The sequence below is a fragment of the Lissotriton helveticus genome, chromosome 2_1 (genome assembly GCF_964261635.1).
Source record: "Lissotriton helveticus chromosome 2_1, aLisHel1.1, whole genome shotgun sequence".
Taxonomy (NCBI): domain Eukaryota; kingdom Metazoa; phylum Chordata; class Amphibia; order Caudata; family Salamandridae; genus Lissotriton; species Lissotriton helveticus.
In genome coordinates this window covers 1,175,826,359-1,175,845,387 of record NC_136059.1, presented here as the reverse complement: position 1 = coordinate 1,175,845,387, position 19,029 = coordinate 1,175,826,359, and positions in this window count along the sequence as shown.

Sequence of the window (19,029 nt, the reverse complement as noted above, 5' to 3'; positions counted from 1 at the left end):
GTCCCATGACACCCTATTGAAGGCTTATTCCATGTCAAGGAGTATCATAGCCATCCGGTGACCTGTTGTTTCCGCAGTATCAAATGGAGTGGTTCCCAGATGCTGAGTGAAACATCAAGCAAAAAGTGGGGTTAACTATAAGAAGCAGATCTCACTTTCCTACAGAGTCTATCTATTATATTGTTTGATCTTCATCAGTTTTTGAACCCTATTCCAAACTCTACAAGCAGCAATCACATTCTTCAACCACACTTAAAAAAAAATAACTCAACTCCTAGTTGCATTACCAAGCACCAGCTCATATATGGTGGGTAGAATGGCCCAATGCCCTTGGTCAACCATATTCCCACTAGCTGCCCAGAACAATACCCCAATCTGATGTAGGATGGCTGCACAAGAATAAAACAAAAAGCTATGAGCTGCCCACCCTCCCGGCTCTCGTGGGAGGATAAAACATTTCTTCACTTAGCTCTGAGATTTGCGGCTCCTTTAATTTTGGCAATAGCTACACCACCAGTTACAGGCTCCTAGGAGTCCAAAGTGTTTCTTGCCATAGCATTTCCAGCCAAAGTGTTGTCCAATACCACAATACAGACCCTATTCCCAAGTGGCAGCTTGACTTCCCTTGGAATTTAATCTCATTTGTGAGCTGACCTCTTTGATTGGGTAAGTACTGATGGAGATGCATACCTTTGATTCATTCAAAATAAAATAATAATTCCCTTGGTGTCAGTTCACATCAAACAACAACCAGTCATCAACACAATCTACTACTTAGACACTTTGTATCAAAGAGGGGGAACCACATATAATTATAAATATAAACACATTAACAACCATAAACCATAAACATTTTTTTTCTGCATACATTTATTAGCGATTTGTGTACAAAATTAAATTAAAAACAAACATTTAAAAAAATACCACAGCTTAAAAATTATTCATATACATGTGATGAAACAATGTAAAAGAAGAGACGGTGACAAGTGATATCTTGAAGAATCTTCAAGAAAACATTAATTTGTTAGTATCTATTTACAATTGAGTCAGGGTCACATCGGTAAATACTGACTAAATAGTTCCTCGAATTTAAGGACAGTAGCGTCAATGCGTTTCAGTGTGCCACCAGATATGCACCACCTTTATCAAGACTAATCTGGATGCTTGTCTCTTTCACACATTAAAAGCAACTTCATATGTATCTTGCAAGAATTCATCGTTATAAGGCCAACACTTTGTTTGTATGAAGTACACGGAGTTACTCCAGCTTAGAAGATGTCCATTTTATAGAATTTAATTTAAAAAGCTGAAAATGTCCTATGGATTCCAGTTGTGTCAACAGTTCATACGACTGCGTGTGGAATCACCCCAAGCAATGACACAGAATTAAAATAAAGAGCTGGGTTTCCTGTGTATGTTATTGCGAAACCACTTAATCACAGGCGATTTGTATGAGTGGTCCGCTAGGAGACCCAGTAACCAACAATCGTAAAGTAAAAGGCAACCTGCTATTTTGTAGAGCTCGATCAAGTAAACAAACAAAGGTTCCCACGTACGGCAAACCTCGTCAAAGAATATCCGTGTCTAATGTCCTCCATCCTCCTCGAATGGCGGAGTTTCCCGTCATTCGAGGATAAAATAAATTATTTGTGTTTGGAAAGATATAGAGAAAGTAAGACATAATACTGGATATGAGGGTTAAAAAGGTCAGTACAGTATAAATATTGCCAGAAAGTGAAAAAAGGTTAAAAAAAATATGCTCAATAAAAATAATAATAAGTAGATAGTCGGTGGTTCTGTTAAACAAGGATACATGAAGTACCTTAATTGGCACGCTGTGTGGGTGTCACAGTTGTACGTGCGTATCACAGTTGTAATATATGAGATCTTGACTTGTGCGAACTGACACGCAGTGTGCGTATCACTAATGCGAAGGAAGCGTTTAAATACCTTGCGTATTCGTGGACAATTTGATACTTGCGGATAATTAAACTTTAAAATGACTTGAGTTTCTTGCGAACCTTCCTGACTTGTCTGCCGAAGTGAGTCACAAAGTAATTTCCTCTTATCCGATTAGAAAATGGAGGCACGCAGCGAGACCTTGCGCGACTTCGTAGCAGCGTGAACGTGCTGAGGTTATGAAGTTACTAGGTCGGGGTCTCCAACCGGTCGATCGCGAGCTACCGGTTGCTCGCAGAGACCCCGGGAGTAGCTCGTGTAGCCTTTCAGCCTTTCCGGCTCCATTTGCCCGCCCTCACCCAAACCAGCCACTCGGATTGGAGCTAAGCTGGGGTGGGGGCGGGCGAAGAGGATGACGCTCCTCTCCTGGAGCTGCAGACTCCTCTCGTGAGAGTCTGACTCTTGTGGCGTCATCGTCGGGTGCCAGCGTGGATCAGTAGGAGACATGCCTTCCACCGCAGGTAGGCTCAATGGTGGAATTAGGGATCCCGTGGGAGGGGTGGCTGACAAAGCGTCAGAGAGCGCCGGTTAGGAAGGAAAAACGAGTGGAACAGAGGGCAGAAGGGGCACAAAAAACAAGGGGAAAACGAGTGGAACAGAGGGCAGAAGGGCACAAAGAACGAGTGGAACAGAGGGCAGAAGGGCACAAAAAACGAAGGAAAAACGAGTGGAACAGAGGGCAGAAAGGCACAAAAAACTAAGGAAAAACGAGTGGAACAGAGGGCAGAAGGGCGCACAAAACGAGTGGAACAGAGGGCAGAAGGGCACAACAAACAAGGGGAAAACGAGTGGAACAGAGGGCAGAAAGGCACAAAAAATGAGTGGAACAGAGGGCAGAAAGGCACAAAAACGAGTGGAACAGAGGGCAGAAAGGCACAATAAAATAAGTGGAACAGAGGGCATAAGGGCACAAAAACAAGGGGAGAGTAGAACAGAGGGCAGAAGGGCACAAAAACGAGTGGAACAGAGAGCAGAAAGGCACAAAAAACAAGGGGAAAACGAGTGGAACAGAGGACAGAAGGGCACAAAAAACGAGTGGAACAGAGGGCAGAAGTGCACAAAAAACGAAGGAAAAACGAGTGGAACAGAGGGCAGAAGGGCACAAAAAACGAAGGAAAAACGAGTGGAACAGAGGGCAGAAAGGCACAAAAAACGAAGGAAAAACGAGTGGAACAGAGGGCAGAAAAGCACAAAAACAAGTGGAACAGAGGGCAGAAATACACAAAAAACGAGTGGAACAGAGGGCAGAAAGGCACAAAAAACAAGCAGAAAACGAGTGGAACAGAGAGAGGAAGGGCACAAAAACAGGGAAAACGAGTGGCACAGAGGGCAGACGGGCAAAATACAGAATACAAAAATATTGGGGCAGCTAAGAACAGAAGGGAGAACGGGCAGAGAGGCACGGGGGCAGCGAGGGGAACAGAAGGGAAAACCGGACAGAGACACGGGGCAGCAAGGGGTACAGAAGGAAAGACCAGGCAGAGAGAGCACGGGGAGAGCGAGGGGAACAGAGGGAAGAAAAAGGGGCACGGACCACGTACAGACAGCGGGGGAAGACAGACAACAGCAGTCACAGACACAACAATGATAATACAGGCAATACAATAAAAGCAATAAAACGTTGAAAGGCACGTGTATAGGTTACCGTTACTTGGCTGGCAGGTAAAAATAGATACAGCCAGGATCAGCAGTAGGATTTTCGTGCTGCTGTCTGATTGCTCACTTTCCACAAGCCCTTGGGTACCACTGCCTCTTACAACTCTGCAGTTATCTGTGTCCAGTAGTCAAGGCCAAGCTCATGATGAGGCGGGGGAAGTAGAGGGGTAAATGGGGCATGGGATTGAGGGGGCATGACTGTTAAGTCATGGTTCAGGGCCACTGGTATTATGTGGCACTGGGGGACCAACGTATGCAGCAAGTTAGACAAAATCATGCAGCAAAAAAGACAAATTATATGGTGTATTGCAGCTAATTTTGTGATAGTACTACTTTATTGTTTTGTAATTTGTTCTCATTAGCAGTGTCTCTGAAATTTTGGACCTTAATTTTGGACCTATTAATTGAAATGTCTTGAAGCGTCACAAATCCAACGTCATTCCTTTTGGTGTTCTAGGGAACTCTTAAGTCAGGCCTTTCTTGGGTATTTTGTTCAAACCACAGTATGGGCTCTGATGAAATTAGGCTTTAAGTCAATGAAACCAGGCGTGGGAGGTCTCTCCGAAAAATGCGCGAGCTGCTTCAGGTTCAGTAGCTCACGGCGATTTTCACTGGCCAGAAGTACCTCTGACTACACAAAAGGTAGGAGACCCCTGTACTAGGGCATCTGACGTAGCCTGCAGTTGAAGTTCTGCTGTGGCCACTGATGTTCGAATGTAGCCGCTGCTCGAAAATGCGGCCGACAACAGCTACATAAAAGATCTTCTGTCACTAGATTAAGGTACCGCCACATACTTCAACAAATTTAGACATAACTGTAGAATTGCATGCGCTAAGCTACACAAAAGTCCACTTTCTTTCTCTTTAATATTACGCTTCTCTTTACATAAGCAAATCAATAACACAGGTAACGTACGAATTTTCCAAAGGTGAAGAACACGTAATAAACAAGAGATTGTGACTTACTTCGGATCCACTTTTATCTTCCCTTTTATGCTGTAATCACGTCTTCATCTGAAGGCACAATTTGAAGTAAAACAATACTCCTTGAGTAATTCAATAAAGAATTCATGCGTGGATTATTGGGTTTAAGCTGCAGCGATCGTCGCCATTGCTGTGAAGTATGATGGTCCAGACTAGAAGAACTTGATTAAATCTTTTATTAAGCTTAACTCACGTACAGCAGGGAAATGCGGACGCAGCCACAGGCAACCACTTCTCCAAGTCGACTGCACCAATACAGAATCTCACATACAGAACATACAGAACACTCATAGAACACGAGAACACAATCAAAGGAAAACACCTACTACCCACACTATGAGGTGCTTGAGCTGCGCTCGAGTCTAGCTCAAGCCCAGCTCGAGACACAACATTAACCACTACCAAAGATGTGTAAGCCTTTTAAGTGCATCTTCTGAGCATGTTGCAGATTGGTACATGGTGCAACCAACTCTGGGTTCACTGAATGCTTTAGAAACAGACTAGTGGGAATAGGCTCACACTGAATTGACTCTGGGATCTCTGACTCTTTTTCCCCAAAGGGGTGCATTTTTTCAGGGAAACAAGGGGCATGAATTAGCCCAGGTCTTCCTTTTGTCTGTGCATTTATGGCTTGCTATTGCTAAGAATAGGTAAGCAGGTAGTGCTGGCAGGGATTACAGCACTAAATAGCCCAGATGCTGTATTGATGGCTGTAGATCTGTAGCGGCTCCCTTTCCTAACAAGCGGTGGGGCAGGGGGAGGGGGGGATGTGGGAATAATAAATAAAAATAAAACACTTAACTGCTGCTTTGCTGCCAACCGCCATCTCGGGATTCTTCTGCTCGGGGTCCCTGCACACCGTGCAGGCTCCTAGATGCCAATAAAGATGCTTCTTTCATGAGAGCAGCCGTGATTGGCCTGAGCAGGCTTGTTTAACGCTCACTCAGATCCTAGGAGCCTGTGCGTCTACTCCACCCAACTGCACAACACAGCTTGGGTGGAGAGAGCTCAAAGTGCGCATGACGGTGTGGACGGCCTTAGACAACCGGCCAAACCATCATGCACACTTTAAGGGGTGCACTACTCCTCCCCCTGCACTCCTCATGACCCCACCTCACCCAGACGTGGCTGCCTGCAGCAGAAAGAAAAATAAAATAATAAAATGGTTTTATTATCATTTTATTTTTCCCATTTATGTCTGCTGCCTGGCACAAATACGAAGGCAGAGGAAAGGGGGAGGACAATGGTCAGTATTCTTTAGTTGTTATAATACTGCTTTGCTCCTATCACTTTTTGATATTCTTATGGTGCAATGTTGTCGCTTTTACCTGGAAGGACCAGGAAGGCTCAGCCTCTTTCTTATTTGTGTCCATACTGTCCAATCATCTGCAATCTACCAATCACAGAATTCAACACAAAGACAACCTTACCTTGTGGCATCTATTATATAAGACAACTGCTCCTTTGTAAGCAAGCTCTGTGTGCCCTGCCTGACATTAAGATGGCCACACATGGACTGCACTAAGCAGGAAGAGTGAGGTCTGCTGTTCCTTGCTCAAGGGCTCGCTAAGTCATGTCACAAGTCCTCGATCATTCACAGCATTCATTGGCCATCTTGCTCACCAGGGACCTAGGAGAAAATTGGAGAGGCTTCTTAATGCAGAACCTCTTCTAGGAAATGTGATACCCATAGGGAGGTGCAGCAGTGATGCCTTAAAACACAGTCAGAAAAGGATTTGAGATGGTCGGAAGAGAAAATTACAGGATACGCTCTGGGTTTCAAGAAAAAAACATGTTTATTTTTCACAAGCTGATTATGTGTGTAGGGGACAAACAGTGAGATACACTAGCGTGCAAAAACAACCTATGGAATGACTACAGCAAGGAAGCGGTATGTTGAGGTAATGAAAATCTGTGCTAAATTGCAATCTACTGCAATTAAAATCTGTAAATGTAGAAGAGGTATCTGTGCATTGCATGCTTACATTCGTATGATTTCACCACCTCCTTTACAAATTGGTTCTCAACCAAACTACACAATCTATACCATTATGTTTGGGAGTCTCCTGCAACAAAAATGTTTGCCTCACATTATAAGCTATGCACTTTGGAAGACAATTGTGTCACTACCTAAACACTCTAAATGGGTGTAGAGAGGGCACCCGAGGACCAATTACAAGCCAAAACAGTATATGGGTAGAATACTGGAGTAATAATGAATAACCAGTAGTCACCGGACTGAAACTGCCCCTTTCACAATATTTCCTCTTTTAGTCCTCATTACCTCTTCATTTCTGAGTTACCTATGCCCCTGCTATCAGTAACTCCACGATGCAGGCTAGGTTCTGATTGCAAGTTGCTTGATTCTGGCGGGGAGCAAACTCTGCACAAAAAGTTACCATTACTGCATAGCCACACCCAATCTGCCATGCAATTATGAGTTAAACTCCCTACAATAGGGAAAACTGTGTGAACAAGGAATTACTGTGTGCCATTTACGTTTAGAGGGGTTTAATTCAATTATTTACCACCTGCTGTAAGCAGATGGTAAATGTGAGCCAGAACTTCTACGTGGGGCAGAATTGGAGGAAGGTGTATAGAAAAGGTAGAAAAAGGATTAATTATGGCAGTGTAGGCTGGGAATATCGAATTCCAAATATCGACGGGTCACAATATGATGACCATAATATCATGGGACAAACTATCAACACATAAGTTTCAATATATTTTGTATAACTAAATACACATATATGTACTGTGGTGATAGAAAAATATATATTACCCCTTCCAGACTAGTGAATGTGTTTTGGTAAACTCCAAGGAACAGTGTTGCTTGTCTAGAATCACAATGTGAGTCTATGTGCATTTGGGCAACCATTGTGAGAGAAGCATTTAGTTACTTTATGTCTTTACAGACAGATAACTGCTTTAAAACCTGTCATGTTGTCAAGTTTTAGTAGTATTAAAAGCCAGTCACTGCTTATGCATTTGCTAAATGAGTCAGGCGTTCACACTAGAGTGTAGTTTTGAAATATGTAGAATGTGTGCAGTTACCTTACCCCTTCCAGATTAGTGAATGTGTTTTGGTCAACTCCAAGGAACAGTGTTGCTTGTCTAGAATCACACTGTGAGTCTGTGTGCATTTGGGTAACCATTGTGATAGAAGCATTTGGTTACTTCATGTCTTTACAGACAGATAACTGCTTTAAAACCTGTCATGCTGTCAAGTTTTAGTAGTATTAGAAGCCAGTCACTGCTTATGCATTCGCTAAATGAGACAGGCCTTCACACTAGACTGCAGTAGTGAATTATGTAAAATGTGTGCAGTTACCTTACCCTTTCCAGACCAGTGAATGTGTTTTGGTAAATTGCAAGGAACAGTGTTGCTTGTCTAGAATCACACTGTGAGTCTGTGTGCATTTGTTTTTTTTTTTTTGTTTTTTTAATACATTTTTATTTGCATCTCGTAAGGCAAGTATATAGAAGTACATAAATAACTAAACAAGGTAAATTCACTATTTCCAACCAAAAAAGAAAGCCAAGCAATCAAAATCAATTTCTCCGCAAAGTAAGGCATATTCTCACAAATGAAGGTATAACAGTAATACCAAGAAGTAAAAAAAAAGAAAAAAAAAAAAAGAAAAAAGAATGGAAAGAAAAAAAGGAGGTATCATAACATTATCAATCCCCAGATCCTTTCCACTTTCAACTTAGCCTGAATCCCCCGTGTTGTAGCTAAAGCAGATTCCATATGATAAATTTCCTTAATCAGGCTCCACCATTCCATTACTGTTGGAGGATTATGTTGTATCCAAGACCTTGCTATTACTAATCTCGCGCATGCCAGTACGATATTAAGTATATCAATGTTAGTTTTATCCCCCCCAGAATAGCCAACAAGCACGTCTACAGGTGTCAAATCAATAGAGCGATCTAGTTTCATAGATATAACTTCCATCACATCATTCCAATATTCACTTAGTTGTGTACAAGAAAAAAACATGTGAGTTATATCTGCTGCACTCATATTGCACTTTGGACATTTTGTACGCTCATTAAAGTTATTATTGTTTGCCCATCTAAGAATCCTTTCCGGTGTGTAATATAATTGATATATAGTTTTGAATAATTGTAGTTTTAAATTGGAAGAATGTATAGATCGGTGGAGGCTATTTAATGAAGAAGTAATTAAATCAGGAGCCACAGCAACTCCCAGTTTCCTAGTGTATTTTTCAGCAAGTTTTACAGAGTCATCCTTTCTATGGCTAATAAAGATTTTATAGCCTAAACTAATCCATGCTTTATCATTTTCTTTGTATATACAATCCCATAAGTTTGAATCCTGAATTTTCACTAGTTTTAGTTTCCGTACCAGATAGTCTATTATTTGAAAATATTTAAAGCGGGCTGCCTCCGATATATTATAGTAGGCTTTCAATTGTTCAAAGGAGTAAAATCCATTGTGATCAAACATATCTCCCAAACTTTTAATACCCACTTCTAACCACCTACTGGCCCATTGATCATGAAATATTTCAGGTAAGCCCGGGTTAAACCACAATGGGGTTTTATGATGAAAATTAGAGGTCTTGCATTTAACCAAAATGGAGCGCCAAATATTGACCAGGTCTCGTATAGTCTTAAATTTAACACGCTTAAAGTAGTTGGGGTCGTTTATTTTATAGAGGAACATATTTGCATCTTCTCCTAATACAAATTTGGGAAAATACATGCTTTTATCTGGGATTAGTAGGCTTTGAAAACGGGTCATGAAAGCAGCCAGATAGTAAGCTTTTATATCTGGTAGGCCCAGTCCTCCTTGGGTAAATGGAAGTTTAAGGAGTGAAACTGCGCGACGGGCTTTCTTATACCCCCATATGAAACTGCTAATAATTCCATCCAATCTATTGAAGTAAGAGTTCTTTATACGTAAGGGAATTGAGCGAAAAAGATATAAATACTTGGGTAGTATTTTCATTTTTACCAAATTGATTTGGCCTATAATACTTAATGGTAGCTTATGCCACTTCTTGAATAGTGTACTGGTTTCCTTCAATAGAGGCTCATAGTTTAGCGCCAATATTAGATTAGCATCCGATGAAATCTTTACCCCTAGGTATGTAGCCGTATCACATACCCCTTGCATTAAATTTGATGGACTATAATGCATGACAATTTGGGTCTTAGTACTATTTAATCTGTATCCAGATACAGAGCCAAAATCCCCCGCTTCAATTATAATACCCTTTAGCGCTTCTTCGACATCATTGGAATAGATCGCTATATCGTCCGCGTATACAGTTAATTTAAGTGAGTCTGCTCCATTATAAAAGGGGGAGATCTGATCCCTACCTTGTAGTGCGATCAGAAATGGTTCCATTATCAGGGCAAATAATAAAGGGGATAAAGGGCACCCTTGTCTGGTCCCTCGTTTAATCGGAAAAGATGAAGAGTATTTGCCCATATAAGATACTTTTCCGGCTGGTTTATCGTACAGTGCCTGAATCCAATTCAGGAATTGACCCTTTATACCAAAGGCTAATAATGTGGCCCATAGAAAGTCCCACCCCACTCGGTCAAATGCCTTTTCTGCATCTAATAATATCATACCGAGTGGGGTTGACTTAATCTGTGCCACATCAAACGCCATGATTGCCATATTAATATGCGCCGTTGTATCCCTTTTAGGGATAAAACCATGTTGTTGCGATGATACCATTTGTGTCATTAATGGTGCTAGCCTAGTAGACAGTATTTTGGCGAATATTTTGGCGTCGCTATTTATGAGAGATATAGGTCTATAAGACCCTCTTTCAACAGCTGGTTTGCCTTTTTTAAGGAAAAAAATAATTTGTGTTAAGGTCCATGACCTAGGTGCTTGATCCCCTTTCCCAATAGCCTGAATCACTATAGACAGAAGTGGTATTAATTCTTCTGCGCATGTTTTAAATAGCTCTATGGGAATTGAGTCTTCCCCTGTAGCTTTCCCTGATGCCAGAGAGTAGATAGCTGTTCTAATTTCAGTCGGTGTAATGTCCTCAGCTAATTGAGCACATTGCTCCGGTTCAATAGGTAAGACTTTATTTAAGTTTAGATATTTCTTAATTTTGTCTTTATCCACCTCATTCTCCGGGGTGTATAGTTCCTGATAGTATTGTGCAAATTGGTTTAAAATAGCCTTTGTATCTTGAAAAATTTGATTATTGGCCCCTTTAATTGCTTTAACGGCAGTCTGCGCTCGGTTCTCAGCCACCCTATATGCTAGTATTTTCCCTATTTGTTCCCCACCTTCATATTGGCTTAGTTGATACTTCTTGATTTTAATTATGCTTTTTTCCCTAAAGATCTTCTTTAAAGCTGATTTTAGATCAACCAGTTTAAGACGTAATGCCTTTTCGTCATCTCCTTTTATAAGCGCTTCAGACAATAAATTTTCTATATTAAGTATATCCGTTGTCATTTTCTCATCTTGATTCCTACGTTCCTTATTTTGTTGCCATATATACTGCTGGGAAAACCCACGGATGCTAGCTTTACATGTGTCCCAGACTATCCTTGGTACTGCGGAGTGAATATTGAGTTCTACGAACTCTTTTATATGTTCTTTTAATTGGCCTATAAAGATAGTGTCTGTAAACAGATATCTAGGGAAAGAGAACACACGGGGAGCTTGTCTTTCCGTTGTTATCTCAAATGTTAACATAATAGGGTTATGATCGGAGGTGACTCTAGGACAAATTGCAATAGTGCCCTTTTCAAGGATAGAATCGGAAACCCAAACCATATCTATGCGTGAGCATAGCTTGTGTGCAGCAGAGTAGTACGTGTAGCCTGCTATCTTGGGGTATAAATATCTCCAAGCATCTTTAATTAGATGAGTTGCTGCTAGGTCTAAAATTGCAGCCCTAGTCTTCCGCATCCTTTGAAAAGATCCCCTTCTAGTTGTATCTAGGTTATAGTCCATAATGCAATTGAAGTCTCCAAGCATAATAAGTTCCCCTTCCCACCCAAGTAGTTCCAAATTATTTTGATCAATAATCCAGGGTTCATCCACATTAGAAGCATAGACGCCACAGATAGTGTATTTAAAACCTTCAATTACTACTTGTGCCAATGCCCATCTCCCAGCTTTATCAGTCAGTGTCTTATTTACCTCTACTCTAAACTGCTTATGTCTTAAGATTGCTACGCCCCGGATAGAAGCGTTAAAGTTCGTAGATACTAGGACTACATAGCCGAGCTGTTCAAGTAGTTTCCTATCTTTGTATGCTATGTGAGTCTCAGTGAGTACTATAATTTGAGGGTTATACATTTTGAGCTCTTCAAACACAAGATTCCGCTTAATTTTACTATTTAAACCAGATACATTCCACGTTAGACATTTTAATTGAAACATTTAAAATAATAGATTCTACTATCCTTGATTACTATGTATTCTCGTGTTTCCCCTTTACTACCCACCTCCCTTATCTCCCTAGAGATTATAATATACCAAATGTACCCAAAAATATCATCATCTTTGCTTATCTTCCAAATCGGTATTTTTATCAGTTTACTTGCCCTCAAGATGCTTTTTTTCCCCCCTTGATGAAAAACCCCCCACCACCCCTGACTCAACCCACCCCCACCCTTCCTGTTTCTTCCAGCAGGCCCCCCCCTTTCTCCTTGCTGCCGTTGAAATGGCAGCATGCGCAGAATCGTAGCGCAGAGAATCCGGTACTATGACCAACCTGAGTATCCTGTGCTATCCCACAGACATTAAAGAAAGAGTGAAGAAAGAGTAAAAAAAGGATATAAGAAAAAAAGAAAAGGAAACATAGATAGTATTGGATCAATGAATTATCAGTAAGCAATATTAAATCAACTTAAACTACGAATTATGTAAGAAGATAGATAGATAGAAGAATTCAAAAAGTTCAGTGATTCCAATAATTCATCGCGATAAATCCAAAACTACAATGGCAGTGATTATAGAGTTTCAGCTTCAGTGTAAATATCACTATCACTGGTTAGGACCATGTCCACTCTTCTCCACTTTCCATTTGTCTACCATGTGCTCCACCTCTTTTGCTTCAGAAAAATAATAGGTTCTACCATTCTTTAGAACTTTTAATTTAGCAGGTTCTTGTAGAAATACCTGACCTCCCAGTTCTTTTATTGGGTCGATAAATTGTCGTAGCTGCCATCGCCGATCCATAGTCAGCTTGCTTAGATCAGATCTAACAAAAAAAGTAGTTGAGTCCATAGTCACTGGAGTATTTGGTCTTGCCTTTAGTGAAATTGCTTGTCGTAATAAAAAATTACCGATATAGATCAAGATAGGACGTGGGTATTGATTATTTTTGTTCCTTTGAACCAATGGAAGTCGGTGGGCCCGTTGTATTTGCGAGTCCCAGTCCCAGTCTGAAAGATCAGGAAACGCCTTCTGAAATAAATGCACTATATATGCTCTTGCGTCCGCCCCTTCCGCTCCCTCTCCTATGCCAAAAACGCGGAGATTCTGCCTCCTCTGTCTGTTTTCTAAATCTTCAAGTTTGATCTGCATATGAGAGAGTTGAGTCTCATGCCTGTTCAAGACTGTTTCAGAATGAGCTCCTTTTTCCTCCGTTGATACAACCCTCTGTTGTAGTTCTTCCATGTCCTGAGACAGAGTCCCGAGTTTGCCGGACATCTCAAGAAGTGAAGACTGGGTTTTACTGTTATCTTCTCTCATCTGTTGATAGTGGTTTTGTGCTTCTTGTTTTTGCTCATTAAGCAACTGCAGAATCATCTGAAAAGATGACGAGACTTCCCCCGGCAGGGTCCAGTCCGTTAATGTAACACTTTGAGTGAGAGTGTTATCGGTATGATCAAGCCTTAACTGGTTTGACATATTGCCCATTGCTGGTTCACCCATTAGGGATGGGCAAGGTAAGGAGGATGAAAGAGCAGGTGATGCATCTTGCACTGTGGTAGTCGGAGATGGTGTTAGTGTTGATGTTAATAAGAGGTTCACCCCAGTTATCTCTGATCCCTCCAGTGTATCATGGGTCAGAGAAGGACCACCTGTCGTTCCAGTCATTTCTCTAGATGCCTCAGATCCAATAACAACTACCCCCAGTGTATCCGCTGCTGTTGTCCCTACCGAGATTGTCCCCCTTAGTGTAGCATCTGTTTCACTCGGGCTGTTCCCAGACAGTCTCAAGGCCATTGTCTTAACACCGCCTTTAGCCTGTACCCATTTCCTTATAGGGCTGTTTTCAGCTATCATTTTCACCGTTGTTAGATTAGGTTTGCTTGTCATTTTTTTTATTTTATTTTTCACTTTTCCTTTCCCTTTCCTTATGCCACTGGCGTTTCCTTTGGCTGGGTGCGATGACATGGAGCTACCCTGATCAGGGCAATCACTATAATTCTCATCCGTGTCTGACCCATCTAAGTGCTTAGCCAATTTAATCTGATCATCTTGCTTTGCCGCCCCTGTTGCCACCAATCCGTTTCCTTGTAGTTGGTCAGCTGCGACTAGCGGTCTTTCCCCCGCATTTAAAGTACAATCTGCTATACCTTCTATAACCTCTATTGGTAGGGAGGTAGACAAGTTAGAAGACGACGTTGAAGAGTTAATGTCTTTTAAAGTTTTTATGTTGAGCTGTGTCCTGGTGTCATCATCTTCGAGAGCCAACAAGGTAGCCGACTGTGTCTGTATGTCATTACTATCAGTAGATGCAATAGGAGCACTTGAAGCAATATCAGTGTTAGTGTCAGTGTTAGTGTCAGTAACAATGTCAATGTCGATAATATTGTGCTCCCCCCCCTATTAAATTAGCTTTGCTTTTTAATTGCGTTAGAGAGTCAATCGTAGCAGGACATGGGATGCAATTATTAAGTGCCACATTGGGGATCTGATTCACATTCAAATTCACATTCAAATTTTGTATGCGGGGGAGCGTCTTACCAGCATTCAGGCCAGATTTCTCCAGTTTGCTCCCTTTCTTACCGCCATCCGGAATTAAATCCGTTACAGTTACTGCCCCTGTCGTCTCCGTTGTTACTTCAGGTTCCACCGTGTTAGCTCCCGTCTGTTTTGTGATTCTTGTGCTCCTTGCGGGGTTCTTAGGCGCCATCGTGGGCAGAGTTTTTGCGGTAGTTGTTGTAGAGCCAAACCAATCAAAGCCTGTTTTCCAATGAGCCAAAAAACTTGACCGGGTAAGTACTGCCCACCCCTGTGGGGTCTTCAAAGTCAGCCGCGAGAGATTAAATGTCCGGAAGATCTCTCTAAGCTCTCTGAAACGGTACTCGATGGATCGCAGCTTTAGCATCCGTCCCAGGTGCTGCCCTCACTCCGCTTGTCTCCCAAAGCAATTTCCTCACCAGTCTCGCAGTCAGACTGTCTCTTTGGTTATGTTACGCTGCTCAATTCCATGTATTTCACAACTTTCTGCCTCAGCCTCAGCCTTATTCAGTTTCCTTCTCCTTGCTCCTTGCTCCGTGGCCCCCCTGCTCTCAGCAGCCAACGTAGCTTAGTGTCTACAGTTACACATTGTGAAATTACTGTGTAGCTGTGTGGTCTGTGTAGTCTATGTGGCCAGTGTACTCTCACTTTAGTCCCAGGCTTCCAGGTTCCCCGAGCCACTCGCAGCACTCTCAACCCCTGCCGCAGAAGCTGCTCCACATTGCTTGCTCCGTTAGTTTCACGGAATACAGAGCAGTCTCCTCACCGGGCGTCTCACGTTATTACTCTGTGAGCTCTGCAGAAGCCGTAAAATTGGTTCCACCCTGCTCGCTCCGTTAACTCCACGGGTACAGAGTAGTCTCCTCTCCGGGCGTCCCGCAAGTAAGTTTCAGGCTGTCTCCTCAGCCCTGTTAGATGTTAGGCGTTCAGCCGTTCGAAGGGTTTGCTAGTGAATGCGGTCCGCTCCGCTCCGGTCCGGCACTCCACTCCGGTCTTGCCTCTGATCTGCTCCACCTCACCTATGCTCCGCGGCCCCCCTGTGCGGCTCCCGCCTCAGCTCTGCTCGGCTCGACTCGGCCAGAGATTGCATTAAAAGCCTGTGCGCCAGCAAGTAAGGTAGGTTAATTGTCACTAACCCAAAATCTAACTCAAATCTCAGCCGCGGGGTAACAGAGTATAAAAAAAAAGAATCAGCTAGCGGTCATAGTGCTGCCGGGTCTCCGCAGCTACTCTCTGCACTGACGGCATCAATCCGCCATCTTGGCCCCACTAAATGCTTCTCTCACAATGGTTGCCCAAATGCACACAGTGAGTCTGTGTGCATTTGGGCAACCATTGTGAGAGAAGCATTTAGTTACTTCATGTCTTTACAGACAGATAACTGCTTTAAAACCTGTCATGTTGTCATGTTTTAGTCGTATTAGAAGCCAGTCATTGCTTATGCATTTGCAGAATGAGACAGGCATTCACACTAGACTGCAGTAGTGAATTATGTAAAATGTGTGCAGTTAACCTTACCCCTTCAAGACTAGTGAATGTGTTTTGGTAAAGTCAAAGGGACAGTGTTGCTTGTCTAGAACCACACTGTGAGTCTGTGTGCATTTGGGCAACCATTGTGAGAGAAGCATTTAGTTACTTCATGTCTTTTCAGAGAGATAACTGCTTTAAAACTTGTCATATTGTCAAGTTTTAGTAGTATTAGAAGCCAGTCACTGCTTATGCATTCGCTAAATGAGTAAGGCTTTCACACTAGAGTGTAGTTGTGAAATATGTAGAATGTGTGCAGTCACCTTACCCCTTCCAGACTAGTGAATTTGGGCAACCATTGTGAGAGAAGCATTTAGTTACTTCATGTCTTTACAGACAGATAACTGCTTTAAAACCTGTCATGTTGTCATGTTTTAGTCGTATTAGAAGCCAGTCATTGCTTATGCATTTGCAGAATGAGACAGGCATTCACACTAGACTGCAGTAGTGAATTATGTAAAATGTGTGCAGTTAACCTTACCCCTTCAAGACTAGTGAATTTGTTTTGGTAAAGTGCAAGGAACAGTGTTGCTTGTCTAGAATCACACTGTGAGTCTGTGTGCATTTGGGCAACCATTGTGAGAGAAGCATTTAGTTACTTCATGTCTTTACAGACAGATAACTGCTTTAAAACCTGTCATGTTGTCATGTTTTAGTCGTATTAGAAGCCAGTCATTGCTTATGCATTTGCAGAATGAGACAGGCATTCACACTAGACTGCAGTAGTGAATTATGTAAAATGTGTGCAGTTAACCTTACCCCTTCAAGACTAGTGAATTTGTTTTGGTAAAGTGCAAGGAACAGTGTTGCTTGTCTAGAATCACACTGTGAGTCTGTGTGCATTTGGGAAACCATTGTGAGAGAAGCATTTGGTTACTTCCTGTCTTTGCAGAGAGATAACTGCTTTAAAACCTGTCATGTTGTCAAGTTTTAGTAGTATTAGAAGCCAGTCATTGCTTATGCATTCGCAGAATGAATCAGGCTTTCTCACTAGACTGCAGTAGTGAATTATGTAAAATGTGTGCAGTCATCTCACCCCTTCCAGACTAGTGAATGTCTTTTGGTAAAGTTGAAGGAATAGTGTTGCTTGTCTAGAATCACACTGTGGATCTGTGTGCATTTGGTCAATCATTGTGAGAGAAGCATTTGGTTACTTCATGTCTTTGCAGAGAGACAACTGCTTTAAAACCTGTCATTTTGTCAAGTTGGGCAACCATTGTTAGAGACTTGTGCCTTACAACATGGACTGCTTCAAAAACTTATTTACTATGCATGCAATCTTCTAAACACCTACACACTTGTCTTTCACACCTTCAATTACCCAGTCAGTATCCATACACTCCTGCGGATCTAATTATTGAAGGACCGCGGCACCCTTGCTGCCACCACCATCACAGTTCCACTCTATTCGGGAAATGAATTATCCACATCCTTAAGAAACACCGCGCCACATGCGCCGGTCTTCCATATCTCCATACCGGCTCCACCCTACCTCAGAAGTGTAGCAACCGAACCTTTAATTTTGCGAGCTGCGGACCCCACCATCAATACGCTCGGCGTCATTCACGAGCCGACCCCACAGCCCGGAGGTGCATCATTGTTCAAACCAGGCATAGTAATCTCATAAAGTCCTGATGATGATCCCTATGTAATTTAGAGCACGGGATCGAAACGTCGACCTTTTTAAGTAGCCATACAGTGTGACTATTTCTGTATTAAGTTCTGTATGTACTACTCTGGTATACACTTGCAATATTATTTTCAAAAAGTGCACCAGTCTGCTCTATTCTTCTTTGCCTGAAAAATCCCCTCTCTTCTCTACCAACTATCTCTCACTTTACTTTCTGTCCTGAGTTAAGCACAGGATTGTGCGCGTTACTTTTGAAACACTGTTTCTTAATTGAAATGTTATATATCTCTTGATCATTGAATATTAATAAACTCCACGTCAGGCTGGACATGGACAAACTAATAGCAGCCTACTATGGTCTGTCTATCATTTTACCTTATTTTTGAAATTGCTCTGGACCATTGTTCTTTTTACAATTGATTCGCACCCTTGGTCCAAAGCCACCTTAAGGGTCCCCCCTTGTTTTTTCTAGTGATCCAAGCTTCAGCACATGGACTGCTACAAATCGAATATGGATCTAGTCCTTTAATCACCTACACACTTATCCTACACACCTTCATTTCCCACAGGCAGTATCCAAACACTCCAGCAAACATCCTGTAACTGTCATTGCACTGTTGTAGAGGTCCATTCAGCACTATGTACTAATCCATTCACTTTGCCAAAACTGAACCACTTATAAATTGACCCAGGCACTGTCTTTGTAGTACTCTAATGTTTGTTTTGCTAATCAACTACTCATACAGTGAGCTAGGCCTTAGCACATGCAATGTGTTTGTATATTAATTAAAAAGTATAAATTATAAATTTATTAAAATTTATTTATTTATAATTATTTTTTACAGATATTGGGTATCATCATTAAAATAAAGTTATCATGCCTGAAAAATCAAGAAAGAGAAGACGGCAGCAAAAGGACAATTAGTTGAAGAAAATTACAGAACAAGTATCGGATGACCAACACCACGTGGGTAAAAACAAAAAGTCTTCCTGTAAGACAACTAAAGAATTCATTAAACACTTTCAAAGCCTAGAAATAGTGTGCATATTGTACAAACTATAAATAATGCGTCAACCAGAAAAAGCACAATGAATGGTAAAAGAAGGCAAAATCAATATAAAGAAATCAGGAAAAAGGTTTCTTTTATAAAAGAGTGGTTTTCAACTTGCTCAAGGATGTGAAAAAATATAAAAAAGAGCACTATTTTATAAAAAGAAGAAGCATATTGAATCCATTGTTCAAAAAGCTTTTGAATTTAAAAGGAAAATATTTATTTTAGTTTTAAACAGAATCTGATCACTAGATAAACCAATCCATTTTATGAAGGCCAAAAGTAAGAGG